We start from the raw sequence: 24845 nt of genomic DNA on the forward strand, positions 1-24845 counted from the left end.
GGCTTTTCATGAGCAGAGGAAACAGGGCATTATGACCCAGGTGATTAAGTTTTTTGTTCATTAACGTAGTTCAATGGTGATGATTTGGAGTGAAGCTTTTCAAAAACAGTATCTAAGGAATTGAAAGAATAGATTTGACTGACAAGGTCTCAACAAGGATCTCCAAAGTAGTGGTTCTCTGACTGGCTATTGAGCAGCTGAACCTCATCAGATCTCTCCTTTCTTTCTTCAGAAGTTCTACTGCCTTTCCCTTCATGGTTCATGGCTAGAGGATGGTGGGTTCAAGCATCACCTCCTCCTACAATAATTTTCAATCCAGGTGGGAAGAGAAATTAAAGAAGGCTCTCCATTAATTTTACTTTATATTTACCAGGGAGGAATATGTTTCTAAGAGATCTTCAACAGAAGTCTTCTTGGATCTTTATTATTTTTCCTGAGTCTAGATCATGCATGCTAAATTAGTTTCAAGTGTAAAACAGTGAATGAACATCTCTATATGTTATACTATGCCCATGAATGAAGCTACCATCTGTCACAAGACAGTGCTATTAGAATATCATTGATTGTATTTCCTATATACTGTGTCCTTTATTTCCATGACTTATTCCATAACTGGAAGCCTGTATATTCCACTGCTCTTCACCCATGTTACCCATCCTCCACCCTTTTCTCTAGCAACCACCAGTTTGTTCTCTATTTATAAGTCTGGTTCCACTTTTTGTTATTGTTTTTTTTTTTTTTTTGATTCCACAAATAAGTAACGACCTACAGTTTTGTCTTTCTCAGTCTGACTTATTTCATTAGCGTAATACCTTCTAGGTCCATTCATGTTGTCACAAATGGCACAATATCATCCTTTTTTATGGTTGTGTAATATTCTGGGTATGTGTGTGTATTACATCTTCTTTATCCACCTATTGATAGACACTTGGGTTGCTTCCATGTCTTGGCTATTTGCAGATAATGCTGCAATAAACATAGGGGTGCATATATCTTATCAAATGAGTGTTTTCATTTTCTGTGGGTAAATGAGATTCCCAGTAATGGTTTATTAGATCATATGATAATTGTGTTCTTAACTTTTTGAGGAACTTTCATACTGTTGTCAACAGTGGCTGTAGCAATTTATGTTCCTACCATCAGGGCACAAAGGATCCTTTTTCTCCACATCCTTGCCAACACTTGTTGTTTCTTGTCTTTTGATTTTAGCTGTCCTGATAGGTGTAAGGTGATATCTCCATGTGGTTTTGATTTGCATTTCCCTCATGATGCATGATGTTGAGCAACTTTATATATGCCTGTTGGCTATCTGCATCTCTTGTCTTGGGAAAAATATCTCTTCAGGTCCTTACCAATTTTTAATTGGATTTTGTTGTTATTGAGTTGTAAAGTTATATATTTTGGGTATTAGCCCCTTATCAGATTTATTATTTGCAAATAACTTTTCCCATTCAGTAGGTTGCCTTTTTGTTTTGCTGATGGTTTTCTTCACTGTGCAAAAGGTTTTTTCTGATGTGGTCCCAATAGTTTATTTATGCTGTTGTTTCCTTGCCTTAGATGAAATGTCTAAAAAAAAAGTTGGTATGGTCAATGTCAGGGAAATTACTGCCTGTGTTCTTTTCTGGGATTTTTATGGTTTCACATCCCCCATTTATTTTGTACATGTAATTGTCCAGTTTTCTCAGCACCATTTATTAGATTTTTTACCACTGTATATTCTGCCTCCTTTGTCATAGTGTGGGTATAAGTGTGGATTTATTTCTGGGCTATATATTCTATTGACACATGTGTCTATTTAGTGCCAGTACCATACTGTTTTTATTACTGTATCTTTGTAGTATATCTTGAAAGCTGGGATGGTGATACCTCCTTGTTCTTCTTTCTGAAATTTGATTTGTCTATTTCAGGTCTTTTATGGTTGCATACAAATTTCAATATTATTTGTTTTAGTTCTGTGAAAAATACTGTTGCTATTTTCATAGGGATTGCCTTGACTCTATAGATTGCTTTGGGTAGTATGGACATTTTAACAGTATACTTCCAATTCGTGACCAAGGGGTATTTTTCCATTTGTTTAGTGTCATCTTTAATTTCTTTCATCAATGTTTTATAGTTTTCAGAGTACAGGTCTTTTATCTCCCTGGTTGAATTTATTCCTACGCATTTTATTTTTTGTGCAATTGTGAATGGAATTGTTATCTTCTCTTTTTGCTACTCTGTTATTAGTGTATAGAAATGCTGATTTCTGGGTATTAATTTTTTATCTTGCAACTTTACTGAATTCATTTATTTGTTGTAATAGTTATCTGCAAATAGTAACTGTTTAACTTGTTTCTTACTAATATGGGTGCTGCTTGTTTATTGTTTTTGTTCAATTTCTGTGGCTAAGATTGCTGGTACTATGTTGAACGAAAGTGGTGAGATGACATTCTTGTGTTGTTGCTGACCTTATAGGGAAAGCTCTCAGTTTTTCACTATTGAATATGATATTGGCTGTGAGTTTTTCTATATATGGACTCTATTATATTTGTTGTGTATCTAAACCCACTTTGTTGAGATTTTTAATCATGAACAGATGTTGAATTTTGTCAAAAGCTTTTTCTGTATCTATTGAGGTGATCATATGATTTTTATCCTTCATTTTGTTGACATGGTGTACCATGTTGATTGATTTGTGAATATCAAACCATCCTTGCATCCCTGGAATAAATCTTAATAGTTTGTGGTGAATGATACTTTTAATGTCTTGTTGAATGTGATTTGCCAATATTTTGTTGAGAATTTTTGCATCTATATTCATCAAGGGTATTGGTGTGTAGTTTTGTTTTGTCTTCATGGTATCTTTGTCTGGTTTTGGTATCAGGATAACTGTTGGCCTTGTAGGAAGTGTTTGGAAGTTTCCTTCATTTTTTGCTTTTTTTGGAGTAGTTTGAGGAGACTAGGTAGTAACTCTTATTTAAATGTTTGATGGAATTCACCTGTGAATCCATCTGGTACTGATAGTACCAGAAACACTTCCCTAGTGTTTTTATTAGTGATTCAGTTTTGTTACTAGTAATTACTATGTTCAGATAGCCTACTTTTTCCTGATTCAGTTTTGGAAGATTGCATATTTCTAGGAATTGATCCATGTCTTCTTGGTTGTCCAATTTGTTGGTATATAATTTTTCATAGTATTCTCTTACAATCCTTTGTATTTCTGTGATGTCAGTTGTTACTTCTTTTTCATGTATGATTTTACTTTTTGGATTCTTTTTCTTTAATTCTTGATGAGTCTGGCTAAGGGTTTCTTAATTTTGTCTTTTCAGAGACCAGCTCTTGGTTTTACTGATTTTTTTCTATTGTTTTTATACTCTCTGTCCTTTATTTCTGCTTTGATATTTATTATTTTTTTTCTTTCTACTCACCTTGGGTTTTGTTTTTATTTAGTTTGTTTAGGTATAAGGTTCGAGATTTTGAGCTTTTTCTTATTTTTTGAGGTAGGCCTGTATCACTATAAATTTCCTTTTAGAACTACTTTTGTTCTGTCCCAATCACTTCAGACCATTGTGTTTTCATTTTCATTGTCTTCATGTTTTTGTTTATTGTTTTGTTTTGATCTTTGATTTCTTTATTGACCCATTTGCTATTTAGTAGCATGTTCTTCAACCTCCCAGATATTTGTGTTCTTTCCAGATGTTTTTTTCCTGGGATTGATTTCTAGTTTCATACCATCATGGTCAGAAAAGAGCATGTTATGATTTCAGTCTTAAATTTATTAAGACTTCTTTTGTGGCCTAACAAGTGACCTATTCTGGAGAATGTCCCATGTGAACTTGAAAGGAACGTATACTCTGTTGTTTTGGAATAGAATGTTCTGTATATGTGTTATGTCCATCTGTTTAATGGTTCATTCAAAGACACTGTTTCCTTACTGATTTCCTGCCTGGATGATTTATCCATTAATGAAAATTATGCATTTGTATTGTATTACCTTTACTATTATTGCATTACCATTAGTTTCTCACTTTATGTTTGTTAATATTTGCTTTGTGTATTTAGGTACTTCAGTGTTGGGTGAATAGATATTTAGAGTATTTATATCCTTTTGTTAGATTGATCCTTTTATCATTATGTAGTGTCTGTGTCTCTTGTTACAGTCTTCATTTTAAAGTCTATTTTGTCTGATATATGTATTGCTACCTTGGCTTTTTTCCTTCACTTTGATTTGCATTGTAAATGTTTTTCCATCCTTTCACTTTTAGTCTATAAATATCTTTAGGTGAGGTAGGTCTCTTGTAGGCAGTATATAGGTGGGCATGTTTTTTTAATCTATTCTACCTTATGTCTTTTGATAGAAATATTTAGTCTATTTACCTTCCAAGTAATTATTAATAGGTATTTACTTGTCATTTTGTTAAATGTTTTCTGGTTATTTTTATAGTTCTTCTAGTTCCTCCTTCCTCTCTTTGTGCTTGATGAGTTTCTCTAATGTTTGGCTTTGATTATCTTCATTTTTTGGTACATCTATGACAAGTTTGGGGTTTGATTACCATGAAGTTCATACATAACATTGTAAGTATATAGCAGTCTATATTAAGTTGGTGGTCATTGAAGCTCGAACACCTTCTAAAATAAACTTTTGGTTTTAATATTCTCTCCACATTTTATGTATATGCCATCATATTTTCCTTGTTTTAGTTGGAATTTTCCTATGTTTAACTATGGCCTCTTCTTTTCCACTTAAAGTAGTCCTTTTAACATTTCTTATCAGTCTGTTTTAGTGCTGATAAACTCCTGTAACTGTTCTGTTATGGAAACTTTTTCTCTCCTTCAATTCTAAGTGATAACCTTTCCAGGTAGCATATTCTCAGTGATGTGGGTGAGTATGTATGTATGTGTGTATGTATTTATTTAATTTTTTTAGTTTTTCTTTTCCCCTTTCAGCACTTTGAATATACCATGTAAAGTTTGTGCTAAAAAATCAGCTGGTAACCTTCTATGGTTACCCTTGCATGCAAGTTTTTGCTTCTCTCTGCTTTTAAAATTCTCTATCTTAACCTTTGACATTTTAATTATGTGTCATGGTGTGGACCTTTTTGGGTTCATCTTATTTGTAACTCTCTGTTTCTTGAGTCTGGATGTCCATTTCTTTACCTAGATTAGGGAAATTTTCAGCATCTGTTTCTTTAAATAAGTTTTCCGTCCCTTCCTCTTACATCTTACTGATCTACATGCCCTTGCCTGGCTGCCAAGCTTGGAAACTACCTGCTAGTATATTAGTAGATTGAGGCATTTCGAACAAGGAAAAAAGTTAAGGGGAACTGCAATCAAAAAGTGGCTGCCACGGGGCGCCTGGGTGGCGCAGTCGGTTAAGCGTCCGACTTCAGCCAGGTCACGATCTCGCAGTCCGTGAGTTCGAGCCCCGCGTCAGACTCTGGGCTGATGGCTCAGAGCCTGGAGCCTGTTTCCGATTCTGTGTCTCCCTCTCTCTCTGCCCCTCCCCCGTTCATGCTCTGTCTCTCTCTGTCCCAAAAATAAATAAACATTGAAAAAAAAATTTAAAAAAAAAAAAAAAAAAAAAAAAAAAAAAAAAAAGTGGCTGCCATGTTTGCCAAGATGAAGATAACATATTTTAATATTCCTCTGGGCTTTATTTCAGAGGTATCCTATCACAGTCATGAAGTAGGGGAAGAGAATGGTTTTAATAATAATGACAATATTAATCATACTAATTGCTCCTAATTATCAGCATCTATTGAGTACTAGTGACTGTACTACTTAATGTTCTTTACATGGATTATTTCACTTAATCCTTACCTCATGAGAAAACAAATAAAATTCATCTCAGTTTATATATGAGAGAACTGAGGCTCTGGTTGAAATAATTTGTTTTCAAAGGGAAAGGGAAAGAAACCTCACATTCAAACTCAGGCATTTGTTTTTCAGGTTACAAATGCCTAATGATATACCATTCTACTTTCCTGTGAAATAATTATATTCCTCCAAGAAATCAGTGGTTCTGTCCTCTCTGAGAGGACTGAAGCATTCAGAAAGGGATATTGGGCTCACACTGACTGCTTGAAGAGCTGCTGTGTTTCCACAAGCTGTGTCTGAGCCTCTCTATTCCCCAGCATAAGAAACTGACAGAGAGATCAGAAATAATCTATATACAAATCAAGTGCTGCGATATGAGGGTCTTTTGAAAACCTAAGTTCTTCAAGGATATGAATTGTCTTTCTTGTTCAAAGTAGAATTATCACTGCCTAGCAGATGACCTGTTAGGCTTCTAACAAATATTTATCATTTGTTACCAGTTGTTATTACTTCTGCTGACCTCATATTGCATGAAATTAAAGATGCATGTTTGATTTAAACCTTCTTTTTTCATGTATTTGAAAATTGCTAATGTTTATCAAAATATTTTTAGAAACACAGTTGTATATATAAATTAGGTCTCTATTTTGAGACAGTTGAGACGATGAGGATAGTATGTAAGGTGGTTACTGGGTTGGAAGTAGAGAAATATGATACTTATAGGTTAGGGATTATGCATCAAGGGTGAATGTGGACAGAGCCTAAATAGGGTAGCACGGACACATAGAGGCCTTGAGTTAGGAGGGAGAGGTGTCCAGGAGAGGAGGGAACACAGTTATTGTCATCAGTATTATTTCTACCTGAACCATCGAGATACCAAAACTGATTAAGATGTAGTAGGAAGAATTTCAGATTAAAGTAAAAGACGCTTCATTTTAGATCTAATTTCACCAGTGATTTTTTTAAGTGATTTTGTTAACTTTTTCTACTGAACTAGAATTTAAATCCCTCTTTGGTTATATAAGAAGCTCTAACTTCTAGCCTTAATATCCCATGATCCTGTGAGAGAAGATCAAATTTGCCACTTCTGAATAGCCAGAGATGTCAAATGTGTGGTAGATACATGCCCCACCTTTCCTAGCCCTACTTTTAATGCAGACATTGCTAATCAAGAAGTATACCCTCTCCCATTCAGTCAGGATGTGGCTTCAGGGATCAATACAGCATACCAACAAACTTTACTCTTCAATCTAAACTGGTGTGTAGGTCATAATATGACTATTATTCCAGTTTCATAGCTGATTAAATGTATTTCTAATGCTGATATTATCATGTGTGTATCTTCGGTGCTATTCTAATGTCCTATTGCTGCTATAATAAATTGCCACAAATTTAGTGGCATATAACAACATGGATATATTACCTTATATTTTCAGAGGTTAGAAGTCCTAAAATATGCTAGCAGGGTTGTGTTCCTTTGGAAGAGGAGAATCCTTTCATCTTAGAGCATCTGGAGACCATCTGAACTCTTTGGGAGTGGCCTCTTCCTCCATCTTCAAGGCTAGCAGTATAACATTTTCAAATCTAACTTCTGCTTCTATCATCACATCTACTTTTCTGATTCTGCCTCCTTATTCTAGTGTCCCTCATGATTATACTAGGCCCACCAAGATAATCAGCTCATCTCATGATCCTTAATCACATCTGCAAACTCCCCTTTTTTCATGTGAGGTGACATATTCACATGTTCTAAAGACTATAGGATGGACATCTTAGGGGGAGGGCATTATTGTTCTACCATAGGTGCTTAAAGTTTTTCCAAAGTGACTTATATATTCTTTTTCTCTCATCGTGTATTCTTTAAAACATCCTTAATAATAGAAATGTAAGTCCTGTCACCAGATGTCTTTCATAAACAAGTTTGATAATCAACCTGAGCAAAACTACAAAATAATGAGGCAGGTTTTCTTTTGGAGCTATTAATATGATTCTGAAAGCATTTAATACAGAGGTGACCCAATAACATAGAAAAGAGCCGTGTTCTTTTAAGTGTACAATATCCCACAATAAAAGTTCTGAATGGTGTGTTGACGCAGATGTGGGTGTTACTGCTCCAAGAATGCCTGTGTTTAGGGAGGTACTTACTGCTAGCACCCAGCACAGGGCCTGATTCATACATATACACCAAAGGATTGAATGGAGAAGATAATGGTGTAGACACCAAATATATGTAGAAGTGAGTTGACAAATCTAAAATTTTATAAAAATGAGAAATACCTTAAGGGGCATCCTAAAGTCTTAGGGAAGGCCATGATAGCAATATGTAAGCGTATAAATTCTGTCTGAAATATTTCCGAAGTACCTTGTCATCTTAAAAAAAGAAAACCTGGAATGCCTCACTTCTGTTGTCTGTTTGGCTATTTTAGTCAGATTTACCAGTAAGAAAAATATAGTATCCTTTGGAAGGGGGGGATAATGAGTGCCATCCTTGGTGATTTTAATCACTGTTTAGCTGCTTTCCTGAGAGCCCCATCTGCCCTTATAGTCCATCTGCTAGTTGTTAACACTTAGTCAGTCACTTGACAAATGCAAAATCTGAACTGAGAGGAGAGTGGGGGGTGTGAGATGATGGTTTCTGATGATTAGATGTTGTGATTGACACACACACACACACATGCGCACATGCACACGCGCATGCACACACACCCTAAGATGCTTCTGTTCAGGCTCAGCTTGAATACCTAAAGCCAGTTTGGTCCAGAAAGATAATGTCAGAATGGCTAATGGAGAACGTGCTGAGGCAGGTGTTCATGGTTTTGCCAGGCATTCGTTTCTTCAAGAATCAACTTTGTCATAGAAGCTGATGATCAAATTACTTAATTGTTTAATCATCAATACAATAAAAAGACAAAATCTCCAGTTTCCCATTGGAAGAAAACAAGGTTGTTGGAAATCTTAGACTAATTTATTCAACACCAATATCCATCAACATTCACAACAAATTCTTTAACAGATGGCTTGAATGTACTTAGGAAAGGAAAGACTATAGAAAGGACAGACTCTAGAGTCTTCTATTCAAAAGGGGGCATCGTAACTATACAGGTGGGTCTTTCTTAAATTAGAGCCACAAAAACCAAAGTCCAGCAAAGCCAAGGGATTACTGAGGGGCATTTGTAATGCTTATCAAGCACTGTTTACACAGTAACCTTTGGGCTGGTAGAGAACATCCTTTCAAGTTACTCTCAAGACTTCTTTCAGTCCATGCTTCTGAGCTATGGGAATTCTACATTGGTGTTCCCCTTATGCCTCTCTCCACTAGACAGATGTTACACTCCAGTTTGAAAATTTTAGTAATGAAGTACCTATCAACTTCTGTTAGAGCACAGTCAGTGATGAGATAGTTTCTAGTGGTGGGGGAGGAGTGCATAACACATTTTACTGGGTGGTTTTAATTGTTACACATCATTTAGAGTAAATTTTTTTTTATTTAAATACAACTCATTACTTATTTTTTCATCTGGAGATGCAGAGATAAATTTTGTTTCCTTTATAAGTGGTAGTCTTTTATTTAAAATTTTTTTTAACGTTTGCTTATTTTTTGACAGAGCACAAGCGGGGAAAGGGCAGAGAGAGATGGAGACACAGGATCTGCAGCAGGCTCCAGGCTCTGAGCTGTCAGTACAGAGCCTGACACGGAGCTAAAATTCATGAACTGTGAGATCATGACCTGAGTAGAAGTTAGACATTTAACGAACTGAGCCACCACCCATGTGCCCCTAAGTGGTAGCCTTTTAAATATAAGGACATGTTACAATTCATTAGAAGAAAATCCCTACTTTCATATCCACATTTCAACAACATTTGTCAAAAGTGGAATAATTATTACAACCCAACATCTTCTCCCTGTATGAAAGTTGTCGAGAAAAAGATTAGGAGACGAGTAGCAACAAATCTCCATGCAAGTTCAAGATGCAAACACAGAAGTGAAAAGTAATTTCTGTGGAAAATATCTGTAGATACTTCTTTAGTTTGAGCCAAGATTATTATGTGATATTAAATAACATAAATTTAGACTTTGTTACTAGCAGTATAGTATGAAGGTGAAGCAAATTAACTGTTCCACTGAAATCTGTGTTGATGGGATGACATCTAGAGTACTGTGCTTTGATTACATGACCACAGTGAGGAGAAAAGTTGATAAATAGCTAAGATAAGTGACTAGGGTATTGAGAAGCTATGTTAACATGAATAACAGAATTTGAAATACTTTACTAGGGAGAAAAAAATTTCATATACATGGTAATTGCCTTCAAGTGAATGTCATACTATCAGTTAAAATGAGTTGGACTTAGTTTATGTCACTTCAGAAAACATAGCTAAGACCCTCAGTTGAAAGGTGCTGGAAAGCAAGCAGAATTTGTCTTAGTATAAATAAGAAAGAACTTCTTAAAAAGTGAACATTCTACTGTTGGCAGATTTAAGTGCCAGGCTGGAATGTCTGGCATGACTGGGTAGGTGAGAAGATATCTTTTGAAGGAAGATGTCCTTTGTGTTTAACCCAACTTAGATGCTAAAATAAGGAAACACCAAGGACCTACCATGTAATATGCACTGATAGAATGCATACATAGATTTTCTAAAAGGTAAGTACAACAAAGTTTCTTAAAATTATACTTTAGGGGTGCCTGGGTGGCTCAGTCAGTTAAGCATCCCACTCTTGATTTCAGCCCAGGTCATGATCTCAATTTGTGAGTTTGAGCCCCGCATTGGGCTCTGTGCTGGTGGTGCGAAGCCTGCTTGAGATTCTCTCTCTCTGCCCCTCCCTCCTCGCCTATCTCTATCTCAAAATAAACTTAAAAAAACTAAAATACTTACAATCTAGTTTAGGAGTCAAAATATAAAAACATGAACATCTATATAATAAGCCTTTTGGAGAATGCATGCTATCCATTTAGGATGAGATAATCACAAAAGGCAGGAAGAGTCCAAAAAATAAAAACTCATGGAAAATACTTGAGGGGAAAAATGAATGGTAAGATAAAGAGAAATAGCAACTATGAAGCAGACAAAAGGTGGGAGTGTGAATATGCATGCTATGATCAGGGATAAGTTTGTCCAGGTTATTGTGTTGTTTGTGACTATAATACTAGAAAGATGATTATGAATAGACTGAATATTGCTTGAAAGGCGTATTTTGGAGTTTGAAATTTATGTTTACACAGTTGGGAACCATTTTGTGCCTTTGCTTGGCAGAAAAATGGTGTGATGAAAATGGTACTGAAAGAAGAAAGTCTTGATGTGCTTGAGTCAGGAGAATCTGCAAGTGAGACAGACTGTACCCTGGGAGAGAAACAGACCGTGTTCTTGGAATGGGGAATATGCTTTAGGTCTCTCCAACCACTTCAGGCATCAACAATTGCTTTGACACTCATTTAGCAACTTGTCTATGTCAAATAATGAGAGTCACCACTTTAGAGCCTTTAGCAACCTAGCAACCACAGAACCATAACAATGTTGTTTATCATCTTCTTGTCCAGCCTAATGATGCATGCGTCTGTTGTTTCTTAGACTAAATTGGAAAAAAAAATCTGTTGGAATACAAAGGAATATTAAAATTTTTAAAACAGACCTGGGTATTAGACTTTTAAGTCTGAAAACTTGTTTTCATTACTAATTAGTTTTTGGAATTGTCAGAGAACACATGTCTTGCCCCTCCACTATATGTAGGGACTTGAATTTTACAAGGCGAGGAATAATATATATATTAAACATAGATACATTTATTTATGTTCATAATTTCTAAGGATAGCTCTAAATAAATAGGATTTAATTACAGTTGCTGTGGAATGTCAGAAATGGTCACATAGTTTTCTATCTTAGTCAAATCATAACCTTAACCATAATGCAACTCTTTCTTGCTTGGAAAATGGTTTTTTACTTATTTAATTTCATATAAAATTTACTACATTTATAACTGCCTCTCATAGATTGGGTGGGGATAAATACTGAAATACTGAAATACAATAAATGGTAATTTTGTTAGACTTCTGAGCCTATTTTCCTTTATAGGACGTACTAGCAGTATTAATGGCTGATTAACTACATCCCAATAAGTATTCTGCATAGTCTAAATTAATTTGGTTGTAATGTTTGTTTAATTATAGCACTTAACTTAAATTTTATAGTTGCTTATTCAAAGTACAAGCTTGTTTGATTTTAATTTAAGAAGGAGAGAGAATATTGTGCTATTGACTTCTCTTGTAGCTGTTATGATTACATAGTAAGGCAACTGGTTGATGCAATTTCCCAAAAGGTTCAGCGGCCTAACCAAGAACTCCCTGCTACATTGCCTTTTATGATAAATCAAATGCTGTCATTAATCATTCATGAATTCTTACTCTTTCCACACTAATTCAATAATTATTTTTGCTATTGTATGCGCCCAAATCTTTACTAGGGGCATAGAGATAATGTGGATGGGAAATCGAACACAACATGAATAAGATAGAGACCTTGGCATTAAGTAGCTCACATCAAATGGGGCCCATAGAAACATAAATTTCCAACTACAGTAGAATGTAGTGAATTACATAATAGACTTAGGTGAAGAGTTAAATGATAATATAGGGGAAGAATCAGCTCACACTGCCTGGGAGAGGTTGGAAGACTTCTTAGAGAAGGGTGGGGAGGTTTGAGGGAAGAAAATTCCTTTGGAAGACATAATCAAGTGGCAGAATTAGGTATATTCAATGAATGGCAAATGGCTCTTTGTAGAGATGGAAATCAAGTTGGGGGTGGGGGTTTGGAGAACAGGGGAGTTTTGCTAAACAGATTTGAGTCCAGCTTGTGGAAGCCTTGAATATCCTGATACTATGAGTTTGTTTTTTTTTTTAGTTGAAGGAGGAGAAAGGTGCCTCTAGAAAGAAAGGGAAGAATCACAGGAGTGGATTTAATTGAGGAACAAAATGCCTGAGAAGGTGTAATTTAGTTCTGGTTATGAAAATGGAATAAGGGAGACAGCAAGGAAAGAGATGAGGTAAACCTAATTAGAAGGATGAATTTTGAGGTTAAAATAACAGGTAGAAATTATTATCTAGAAATTTCTTTTTATGTTCTTCAGTAACAGGAAACCCTTTTCAACTAATATCTTAGTGTCTACTAATTGGCAGTAGCTGAGACCAAGGCCTTTGAGAATGTTCGATGGGACAATTAACTGTAGCAGCAAGGACAACAGTGAATTGGTGCTGGGGATATTGCAGACAGATGCAAGAGAGAGCATGAGCATATGCACACGAGTGGGGAGGGACAGGGGGGTGGAGAGGATCCTAAGCAGGCGGTCATCACCTAGCCTGATGTGGGCTTGATCCCATGAACTGTGAGATCATGACCTGATCTGAAATCAAGGAAGAGTCGGATGCTTAACCAACTGAGCCACCCAGGTGCCCCAAAATTTATAACTTAAAAACCTTAAAAAATTTTTTTTCACTTAAATTTTGTTTTTTTACTGTTTATTTTTGAGACAGAGAAAGAGAGAGAACACGAATGAGTGGGGGAGGAACAGAGAAAGAGGGAGACACAGAATCTGAAGAGGATCCAGGCTCTGACTTGTCAGCACAGAGCCCAACACGGGGCTTGAACCCTTGAAGCAGGAGATGATGATCTCAGCTGAGATCATGATCTGAGCCCAAATTGGACGCTTAACTGACTGAGCCATCCTGGTGCCCCCAAACCCTTTTTTTTCCTCAAGGGCTCGTTCTAGTTTACAAGATACAAGATTGCCTACCAAGGGCTCAGGAAATCTGTGTGCTTATCCTTGTAAGTTTCTCTGAAGCATAGTTGGCCTATTAAGCACCACTGAATGGTAGGAAGCCCTTCAAGATGGTCAGGCCCTAGAGAGAGAGAGTTCTATGTGTCCAGCTTGCCTTAAGTGTGATTTTTATTGACACTGGGGCTTTAAAGGGTTACATGATTGCACCGTGGCTGGGAGGCCATTGCACACATATTTTGGGGTTTCGACGCAACTTGCATTATTACAGAAATGTGAACAAACAGGATTAAGAGATTCTAAGTGACCTCTATATCTTACTGTGAATCCCCAGGACTTCAAGTAAAAGAAGGAAAATCCTCACTAACTTCAGATCTTATACAATATTGAGAAACAAGTTAGCATGAAATTGGATAAGTGAGATAAAGTTTTGAGAGTGTTCTACACTAACTACAAGATCTGAATTGGTATCCTGTTTTTGTCAATTGCAGCCAATTTTTTTTTGAAGTAGTTAGAACCAAGTAAGATAATGTTTCTGGAAAAACTTTGTAAACATCAGAGTTGTACATATATGACACGTTAGTAGTCGCACCATTTTTGTTTGTGAAACACTTAAATATCACGTGCCATGTCTAACACATAAGTGCTAGAAATTGTTGATCTCAGACTTAAAAACAAACAATTCATATTCCATATTTTAAAAATCAAGTTTATTTTTATTATAAAAATAATGCCTGCTTATTATAGAGTTTACCACATAAAAAATAGACCAAAAAAGTCATGTTTTTGTCACTCAAAGCCAACACATTCTGATGTGTTTTTCTTTAGAGAGTTCCTGTGAAAATGTGTAATTTGCTTCATATAGTTGTGATCATACTTTATACAACGTTGAATTGGACTTTTTCATTTAACGTTGAAACATAAGGATTTTTTCGTGTTAGTTTAACCTTAAAGAAAGATTGTTTTTAGCAACTTCATAGAATTCTAACCACTGAATATGTCAGTCTCCTTGTTAGTCTCATAAAAAACATTCAGGGTCTGTGGTTTCTGCTGTTATAACATGTTCTTGTGATAGCATATTTTAGTTTGTTCTTATGTTAGGGTATATCTGACTTAAAAGCACAAAACTCAGAATGAGGTACATAATTATAGGACAGGCATGAAGAATGAGGCTCAGTACAAATACTTTTGTTCATGTTATCTTGATAGTATAGGAGAATTTCTAGATTGGGGTCCATAAACTTTATAAAAGGCCAATGAATAAACACTTTAGGCTTTGTAGGTCATAGATCCTCTGTATAAAAACAGCCATAAACACATCGCATCAACATAAGAAAGGATAAAAACCATATGATGATTTTAATAGATGCAGAAAAGGCATTTGGCAAAGTCCAACATCCATTCATGATAAAAAGACTTTAACAAAGTAGATTTAAAGGGAACATATCTTTATAGGCCATATGTGAAAAACCCACAGCTGATGTTTTAATCAATATGAAAAACTGAGAGCTTTTCCCCTAAAGGGAAATGAGACAAGGATGTCCATTCTCACCACTTTGATTCAACACAATACTGAAATTCCTAGACATAGCAATCATATAAGAAAAAGAAATAAAAGGCATCCAAATCGATAAAGAAGTAAAACTTGCATTATTTGCAAATGACATACTATGTATAGAAAACCCTAAAAACAAAAAAACTATTAGAACTAATAAATGAATTCAGTAAGGTCACAGAATACAAAAACAGATAGAAATCTGTTACATTTCTATACACTAATTGTATCAAATATAATTGTATCAAATTATCAAATTGTATCAAAAATAATAAAACTGTATCAAAAATAATAAAATACCAAGGAGTAAACTTAACCAAAGAGGTAAAAGACCTACACTCTGAAAACTATAAAACACCGATGGCAGAAATTAAAGACAACATAAGCACATGGAAAGATACTACCTACAGACTGGAAGAATAAATACTGATAAAATGTTTATACTACCCAAATCTACAGATTAAATGCAATCCCTATCAAAATACCAATAGTATTTTCACAGAACTAGAACAAAAAGTCCTAAAATTTGTACAGAACCATGAAAGACCCCAAATAGCCAAAGCAGTCTTGAAAAATAAAAACAAAACTTAGGTATCACAATTCCAGATCTCAAGATAAATTACAAAATTTTAGTAATCAAAACAATATGGTACTGGCACAAAAATAGACTTATAGATCAATGGAACAGAATAGAGAGCCCAAAAATAAACCTGCAATTACATGTTCAGTTAATTTCCAACAAAGGAGGCAAGAATATCCAATGGGAAAAAACAGTCTTTTCAAATGGTGTTGGGAAAACTGGACAGCAAAAGAATGAAACTGAAATACTGACTTAAACACAAAAATTCAAAATGGATTAAGAACCTAAATGTGAGATCTGAAACTATCAAAATCCTGGAAGAGAGCATAGGCAATAATTTCCCTGACGTTGGCCATAATACTTTTATAGATGTGTCTCCTGAGGCAAACAAAAGCAAAAATAAGCTTTTGGGACTAAATCAAAAATCTTCACAGCAAAGGAAACAATTAGGATGGGAGATGATATTTGCAAAAAACATATCCTATGTAGGGATAATATCCAATGTATATAAAGAACTTACACAACTCAACACCCCAAAAATCAAATAATCCAGTTTAAAAATGGGCAGAAGACATGAACAGACAGTTCTCCAAAGAAGACATCCAGATGGCCAACAGGTGACGTAAAAAGATATTATGTCACTCATCATCAGGGAAATGCAAATTGAAACCACAATGAAATATCACCTCACACTTGTCAGAATGGCTAAAGTCAAGAACACAAGAAACAAGTGTTGATGAGAATGTGGAGAAAATGGAACCCTTGTGCTCTGTTGGTGGGAAGGCCAACTGGTGCCGCCACTGTGGAAGACAGTATGCGGTTTTTTTTCTAAAAATAGAATTACCATATTATCCAGTAATTCTACTGGGTATTTACCCAAAGAATACAAAAACATTAATTCAAAAGGATACATGCACCCGTAAGTTTTTGGCAGCATTATTCACAATAGCCAAATTATGGAAGCAACCCAAGTGTCTATTAATGAACAATAAAGATGTGGTATATACCTATGATGGAATATTTCTCAGCCATAGAAAAAGAATAAAATCTTGCTATTTGGAACAACATGGATGGATTTAGAGGGTATAATGTTAAATGAAACAAGTCAGAGAAAGATAAATATATGATTTCATTCATATGTGGAATTTAAGAAACAAAAGAACAAAGAAAAAGGCAAACCAAAAACACACTTTGAACTATAGAGAACAAACTGATGGTTACCAGAGGGGAGATGGGTGGGCAGATGGGTGAAAGAGATGAAGGGGATTGAGCACACTCATAATTATGAGCCCTGAGTAATGCATAGAATTGTCAAAGCACTGTATTTTTATGCCTGAAACTAATACTTTATATTAACTACACTGGAATTAAAAAGAAAAAAATAATCTAAGCATCCATAAGCTGTATGTAAGTGAATAGGTATAGCTGTGTTCCAGTAAAACTTTATTTATAAGAAGAGTCAGTGGACTGAATCTGACCCCTGTGAGGTGGTCTATTGGACTCACGCTCCTGATTATGGTTCCAGTTACCTATGTAGCATGACAGCCTTGTCAGGCACTTTCCCTAGAAGAGTACATATTAGAGGTGAGGACATCCTTCCCATTTTATTCTATATAACAGATACTTAAATAGTCCTTTTTATATGTCAGGTACGGTTTTAAGTGCTTTAAATAGATTTATTCAGCGAAACTTTAATAAAACTGTGTCATATTTCTATGTTGTCAGGTTTACTCGTCTATTAAATTCCTTAAATCCATCCTTGCCCCCATTTGAGTACTCCAGTGTACGCGTTTCCCCTGGTTTTCCAAAAACCAGGCTGCTGTTAAGAGAGGACAGTTCAGGTCATTTACATCAACTTGAGTGTTAATAAACATTGAGAATAGTATCGCAAGACATGCTTTTCCACTAAAGAGAGATTGGGAACAATCTCTTTGTCCCCAATTCTCACCTATAAAATGGGGAACATCGATGGTTTTTACTTCTCACTGTAAATCAGAATAACCATGGGGGCTTTTAAAATATCTCTACTTTTTATGTGTCTTCAGGGCTGGGATTTAGGTATGTATGCTTACCAAGCTTGATAGATTCTCAAGAAGTGGACCTGGTGGTCCTCAACCTTGTTGCACACTGTAGTCACCTGAGAAGCTTTAATAGCTACTGATACTTCAGTCACAACTCTGGATATTTTTATTTGATTGGTCTGGGATATGTTCTGGGCATCAGTATTCTTTAAAGCTTTTTAGGTGATTTTGCCACTGAGTTATACTGTCACTTTTGTGCAGGGGCCCTGCTAATCTTCCTTGTATCCTTCCAATTTCAGTGTAAGTAATTCCAAAGCAAGCACCACTGAGCTGTACCCAAGGTAATCAATCATGTGACTAGTGTTTGCAGATGGGTTTTGGACAAATGTAAGATGTTTTTTTTTTCTTCTTCTTTTTTTTTTTTTTTTTTTTACCATTATGTAAGAATCTATTTCACATTAGCTTGACATATAAAGTGGAATATGGCATTTAGGTTATGGAAAACTATGGTTAACCTAGGCCATGTTCAAGTGGTTACTTGTGGGTCACAGTATCCAAACTTACCTAAATTATTTGAAGAATGCTGCATAACTGCTTAGGACCTTAATAAAACTACTCTGAAAGATATCTGCAGCTTAACAGGACTCATGATTTAACTCACAACCTTCTCATGAAAATCAGAATTTAACTGTAGCATATTAAATAATTGTATTTTTAGAGCAACTGAAGTGATGTCCTGAGACCATATTGAAGAGCAGAGCCTGTTGCTGCTTGTTTGAAACTAAATTCAGTTAGAAGATTTGGGTTTGTGCATTTGAGGGTTTAAGATTCAATGATCAATCTATCCCAAAACTAATTTATATCCTACATTGGTGTAAGAAAGGCACTCTTCTCTGCTATGGAGGATAGTAAACTGGAGAAAATAAAATCCCTATCTTTCAGTGATTTATAATCTTGATGATAAAACTTAAACATGAAACATATGGCAGTCAACACCAAATGCTAGCTGCGGTGAATTCAGAATAGCAAGGCTGGTCTATGCACAAGTGGTAATGAGAGATGGCATAGGTAGAACGGTGCTGTTTTATGCAGTGTGAGCCACCTTTATGAGAACACCTGGAGTGTTGAGAATGCAGATTCCTAGGACACATCCAGGCCCACTCAGTCAGTCTCTCTGGGCTACGGCCTGGGAATCTGCCCTTTAAAGAGACTCTTCAAATGGCTCAGTTGGTTAAGTGTCCGACTTTGGCTCAGGTCGTGATCTCGTGGTTCGTGAATTGGAGCCCCATGTCAGTCTCTGTGCTGACAGCTCAGATCTTGGAGCCTGCTTCGGATTCTGTGTCTCCCTCTCTCTGCCCTCCCCCACTCATGCTCTCTTCCTCCCCCTCAAAAATAAATAAACATGAAAAAAAATTTAAAAAATAGACCCTTCAAGCCTTTGCTTTGTACACAAAGCTGGAGTACTGTTGATGCAGTAGAGGCAAAATAAGTAAGGCCTTTTAAGATGTGTTGGGGTTAGGGGATAGGATTAGTAGTTCACATGTATTGAATGCTAGACACTGTTTCAAGTGGTTTAAGTGCATTATATTCTTTAAACTCCCCCCAAATGAAAATTACAAGGTGTTTTGTTATTATCCCCACTCGACAGATGAGGAAACTGAGGCACAGGAAACTTGAGCAGTTTGCTCCAAGTCACACAGATAGTAAGTGACAGAGTTAAGATCTGGGGACAGGCAGTCTCACTCCTGGCCCTATACTCCAAACCACTTTTTCTCTAAGCCAGAGGCAAGGAAGAAAGAGCACATTAATTCTGACAGACTCATAGATTCATATGAACACATGGATGAATTCCCTATAAACACAATTTATAAATGGCCTGAAAAGGAGTTACTGAAATTTTTGTTAAAAGCAGGTGAGAATTATAGTATAGTCCCTACGCACAAAAATAGAGTTCAGCTGACCCTGTTGCCACTGAAGGATGAAGGAAACATTGTGGAGAGGCTGTATTTCAAGCCCCTGGTCCCATGTAAAAGCTTCCCAGAGATCTAGAAATTGGCAGGATGGCTGCCAAGGATCCTGAGTCTGAGGAATATTCAACGACCACCAGTTATCGAGAGGCCGCTGCTCCCTGTATGAGCAGCTTCAATCCAGGTACAGTGGAATCAAGTCGGTAAACCTGGACTTTTGCACCAAACCAGAACAGTTTAATTAGCCACCCTTCCTTCTCTCATTTGAGGCTGGGATCAGGTGAATTTATGGTCAAGAAAGTGAAGTTTTCTTCAGAGAGTAGAATGTATTTTGGAGGTATCTTTAACTTGAACAAATATTCTTGTGGGCATTTGGGGGCATCATTGTGGGAAACGGTGAGGGGCTGATGCACGCAAAGCAAGAGCAGAATCTTGAAGGTAAGTGGGGCACAGCGACAGCTGGTGACACAAGAGATACTGGGACTATGGCAGCTAGATGAGCCCTGCTTGCTTCATGTGCTGTGTAGCAACTTACAGCATTGGCCACAAAAGTCATTTCTGAACAGGTAAATGCACCAAAGGTGAGACAGAACCAATTAGCCTTGACAGTGTAACAGACACATTAAAACCTTTAACTCATTGGTTTTCAGGGACCTTCGTTTCTTCTTGGATATTACCATTGACCTCTCAAGTAAACCTATCTTAACATTGAAGAAAAAGCTGTTAGAAAGTCCATGTGAAATATGGAGCACATCAAACAGGAATTAGATAGTTAACATGACATGTGGCATTGCTGCCTACTTGAACTTACCTTCTCCAGACTCATTAACAGGTGCTATCTGTAGCTATCGATTGTTTTAAAATGTATTATTCTAGTATGGTAAGGCCCACAGATGATGGAAGAGAGGATTACCATCAAAAAGGCAGTTTGTTACTTGCAGTTTGTTACAGTTTGCGAGGGGAGGGGGCCACACCACATCACATGGGGCCATCTGTGCTAGGAGGCACTAGGGTAGGTCAGGAGCCAGGAGAAGACATGGGCTAGACTCTTCCTTGTGACCTTTGAGGGAAGGAATGGGTGAGGCAAGGTAAACTGATTTAGGATTGACTAAATGAATAACGTCATCCAGCCTTAGGGCCTAGAGTATGTTCCTAGCTGCCTGATACCTGGTCCTGGGGTGTTTAGGGAAGGGGAATATTGGTTCTTCAGTGTGAGAGCACCAAAGAGGAGGATGGGGATGGGCTCTGGGTTGCTTAGTTTGCCAATGAAAGGTATATTCCTAGAGCAAGTGTTTATAGTAGGAATTAGCAAGGCCTGGAGGAAGTAGTCTGTCCCTAGTCAGGGCTCCAGATGTCAAAACATCAGGGAGAAAAAGAAGATGAATATGCACATGGCGGGTGCTTTATTTTAGGATCTCTAAATACCAACAGTATGATTATTTCAGTATGAGAATGACTGAATTTAGGAATGTTCCAGTAGAACTTGGCTGTCTACATGGATTTCAATCAGTTTATAGAAAGGACAGCGCCTTACGTGCTGATTTGAGTGACAAAGCATAGCTGAGCACCTACCATCCACATTTCAAGGCAATTGGGCTGCTCTTTCCTCATTTCTTCACATGCAGTATGATCAGAAGAAGTTGGATGAACTCCAGACATTTGATTTCATCCTACTATATGCTCCAAGTAGTCACTGCTTGAGTTTCTTGATCATAAGCATTTATTTCCAGTCCTAGAGCACTGATGCAATATGGTTTGTTTTGCTCAAAATGCATTTTACTAATTTTAAAGCCTATAGAGTTATCAAGGATATAAAACAGCCACTTGAATTTTTTGTGACATAATCTATGGTATTACAAGAGGAAAATTAAATGGCTAAACTATTTTTAAATTTGCAAATCCTCCATTGCCTCGGGACAGATCTTCTGAGACTATCAAGTGTCTACTATCTATATAGGTTTTACTCCCTAATAACCTTAAGAATCATTTCTTTTAGAAATCCTAATTTGAATTGTATTACAAAAGCAATAACCACTGTGTGTACAAAATATGGACAACTCAAACAAATCCCAAAGATAATTACTTCTGAAAATTTTGAAATGTATAGTTTCAGATATAAAATAAAACATTTTTAGAGAAAACTCGCTCCATGAGTGCTTACTATTTGTAACTTAGATATTTCATTTTATAAAAAGTTGTGACTATATTTTCATGTCTAAAAATAGTTACTACATGATAATGGCTAATACCCCATTATATTTTTGCACTAGGATTTATTTAACCAGTCCCCTATTTTAGGGTGTTTCAGTTATTAAATATGTTGTTAATTTCCTTAGGTTAAATTATTAGAATGGGTAATGCTGATTCAAAGAGAATTCATGCTTTTGATTCTTTTAATACATAAGACAAAAATAACTCCCAGAGAAGTTGATATAATTTACTCTGTCTTCACAAGTATAGAAATATCAATTTAATAGCCAAGAGGTTATTTATTATTTTCATTTACATTTCTTCCATTACTTAACACGCTGTACCAGTTTTTTTTTTCATGTGCCTATTGTTAGTTTGTATTAATTCTTTGAAATAATGCCTGTTTCTTTGACCTTTTATCTTTTTGTGGGCTGATAACTTTTTTAAACTTATTTCCTAGAACTCACTGTGTTTATAACACACTAACTAGCAAATTCTTTTGATGCCCTGCATCACATACCCTTGACCTACCTCTGAGTTCAGTCATGGCTGCGGACAGTAGTTCTTTACAAGGTCAGATTATCTGACCTGCATATTATGTCTGTTTACCTTCTGTATTAGGGAATTCTCCAAAGCCTCACCACCTTCCTGGGTGGGATGGGTTAATCCTTAACTAATGGGAGATGGGAAGCCGTGGGGCAGAGCTCCAGAGTCCCTGCCCTGGCTGGTTAATTTGGGACACCATGTTGTGTGTTTTTCACAGGTCCCAATGGCTACCATGGCCTTCAGCAATGACTTTGATGTTTGTTTCCTCTTCCTTTCCACTTTCCCTTTCCCTTGTTCTCTCATTTCTACTCCCTGGTGTCACTGTGTACATAAGCACTCAAGGCCTTGTCTCAGGCTCTGTGTTTAAGGGATTTTAAGTCAAGACATTAACTCCCTTCTTTCAGAGACTAGTATTTTAAATTTCTGTCCAGCTTGGGCCAACAGAGTTGTTTATGTAAATTGACTTTTTACATCTGTTGATACTTTTCTCTAGGTCTCCAGCTGTTTTTGTTCTATGCCAAGCATATTGGTTTCCCCTTGTTGCTATAACAAATTGCCACAAATTTATTGGTTTAAAACAATACAAATTTATTTTCTTACACTTCTGTAAGTCGGGAAACTGAAATAGGTCTTACTGGGCTTAAAATACAAGTATTGGCAGAATTGTATTACTTTCTGGCGACTCGAGGGGAAAATCCATTCCTTGCCTTTTTCATCTTTTTTTTTTTTTTTTACATTTTATTTATTTTTATATGAAATTTATTGTCAAATTGGTTTCCATACAACACCCAGTGCTCATCCCAACAGGTGCTCTCCTCAGTGTCCATCACCCACTTTCCCCTCCTTCCTACCCCCCATCAACCATCAGTTTATTCTCAGTTTTCAAGAGTCTCTTGCCTTTTTCATCTTAGAGAAACCACCTGCATACCTTAACGGAGGGCCACTAACTGCATGTTCAAAGGTAATAGCATAGCATTTCCCAGTGTTTAACTCTGACCCTTGTGTCTCCTTCTTATAAGGACCCTTGTGATTACGTTAATCACATCCATGTAACCCAGAATAACTTCCTTATATCAAGACCCTTAACCTGCAAAGACTGTTTTGTCATGAAACATATTTAGAGGTTTTGTGGACCAGGATGAGGACATTTTTGGGGAGCCATTATTGTGATGATCATACCAAGGTATGCTGAAATTTTACTTTTTGGTATCAATTTAGTTTACAATTAGTGAGATAATTCTAATCTGTGAATCGGCACTTGCCAAAATTTACTCTATGAATGGAGTTCTTTCCATTGACTAATTAGATATCCCTTGATCATTTCAAGATGCTCAGCAAAGTGCCTATCACTGGTTATGAAGACGGTGTTGTTCTTATATGTGAGACTTCACCCTACAGAGCCCAGCTCTGCTCAGGCTGCATCATTTAGTTGTCTTCTATATTCTGTCGAAGTTTTTAAAATTCCCCCCGTTTGAAGGAAAACCTATGCATCAGGGTCTAAAGTAGAAAGGTTTGCCTCATGGGTGGAGGAGTGAATGCCATGATACTTGCTAAAAATCCATCTAGCATCCTTTCTAGATATTTTGTCACAGAGTTTTCCAGCTTAAGTACTCATATCCACATCCACGTCACTTTCATGATGGGCTAGGGTGGAGTTTAAGTATCACTTGCTGACTTAGTTTCCTGAAGAAAGTTACGGTTACTAATTTTATAAGGTTGGGTCCTATTCTGCCTTAGGTACTATGGTATACTTAGTGTATGGAAGATTCAAGTCAGTCACAAATGTAGGTGGGCTAGAGTCTTAGGAAAAGAATAGCTTTAGAGTCAAAGATTAGATTGAACTCTAACTCTTGAACCTACTGGCTGCATGTCCTTGGGTAATGTACTTAACCTCTCTGAACCCTACCTACCTAGTGATTGGATATGTGCAATAATCTGTTTCCTGGGGAATAAGCAATTTGGGAATGCATGAAAATAGTATGTGCAATATAGAGTCTAGCATCTGACATATTGTATGGGTTTAGTAAATATTTGTTATTTTAAAACAATTACTCAGCAATTTTTCCCTTCCTGCATCATTTTTTCTTCTCCACTGTGTCATTTAAAATAGCATACAACATGACTTTTCTTCCATCTGATAAAGGCTCTCACTAGAGCCCCACTTTGTTCTTAAGATACCACCCATTTCTTGGGTCCTTTTTCCATTCATGGTGACATTGTCCAAGAGTAGCTCATGCACTGTCTCCAACTGCTCTTCTGTCTCTGTGTATCCATAATTGAGGCATAATTTATATATCCATAATTGGCCCACTTTATGTATACAACTCTATGATTTTAGTGCATAAATATTCATGGAATGATGCTTTTAAGTGATGTAGGGGACTCTTGTTGTCTGCTCAGATCAAGTCCAGTCCCTTTTAGCAGT

General features: G+C 36.4%; 1 non-coding gene across 1 annotated transcript; it reads right to left on the minus strand.

The window, feature by feature from the left end:
- Positions 1-17934: 17934 nt before the first annotated feature.
- Positions 17935-18040, minus strand: LOC112868483 (U6 spliceosomal RNA). The gene has a single exon (XR_003224305.1). It is a non-coding gene; the product is annotated as a U6 spliceosomal RNA (small nuclear RNA).
- Between the last annotated feature and the right edge of the window lie 6805 nt (positions 18041-24845).

This window comes from Puma concolor, chromosome D3, assembly GCF_028749965.1.
Source record: "Puma concolor isolate L17-30 chromosome D3, mPumCon1.1.hap2, whole genome shotgun sequence".
NCBI lineage: Eukaryota > Metazoa > Chordata > Mammalia > Carnivora > Felidae > Puma > Puma concolor.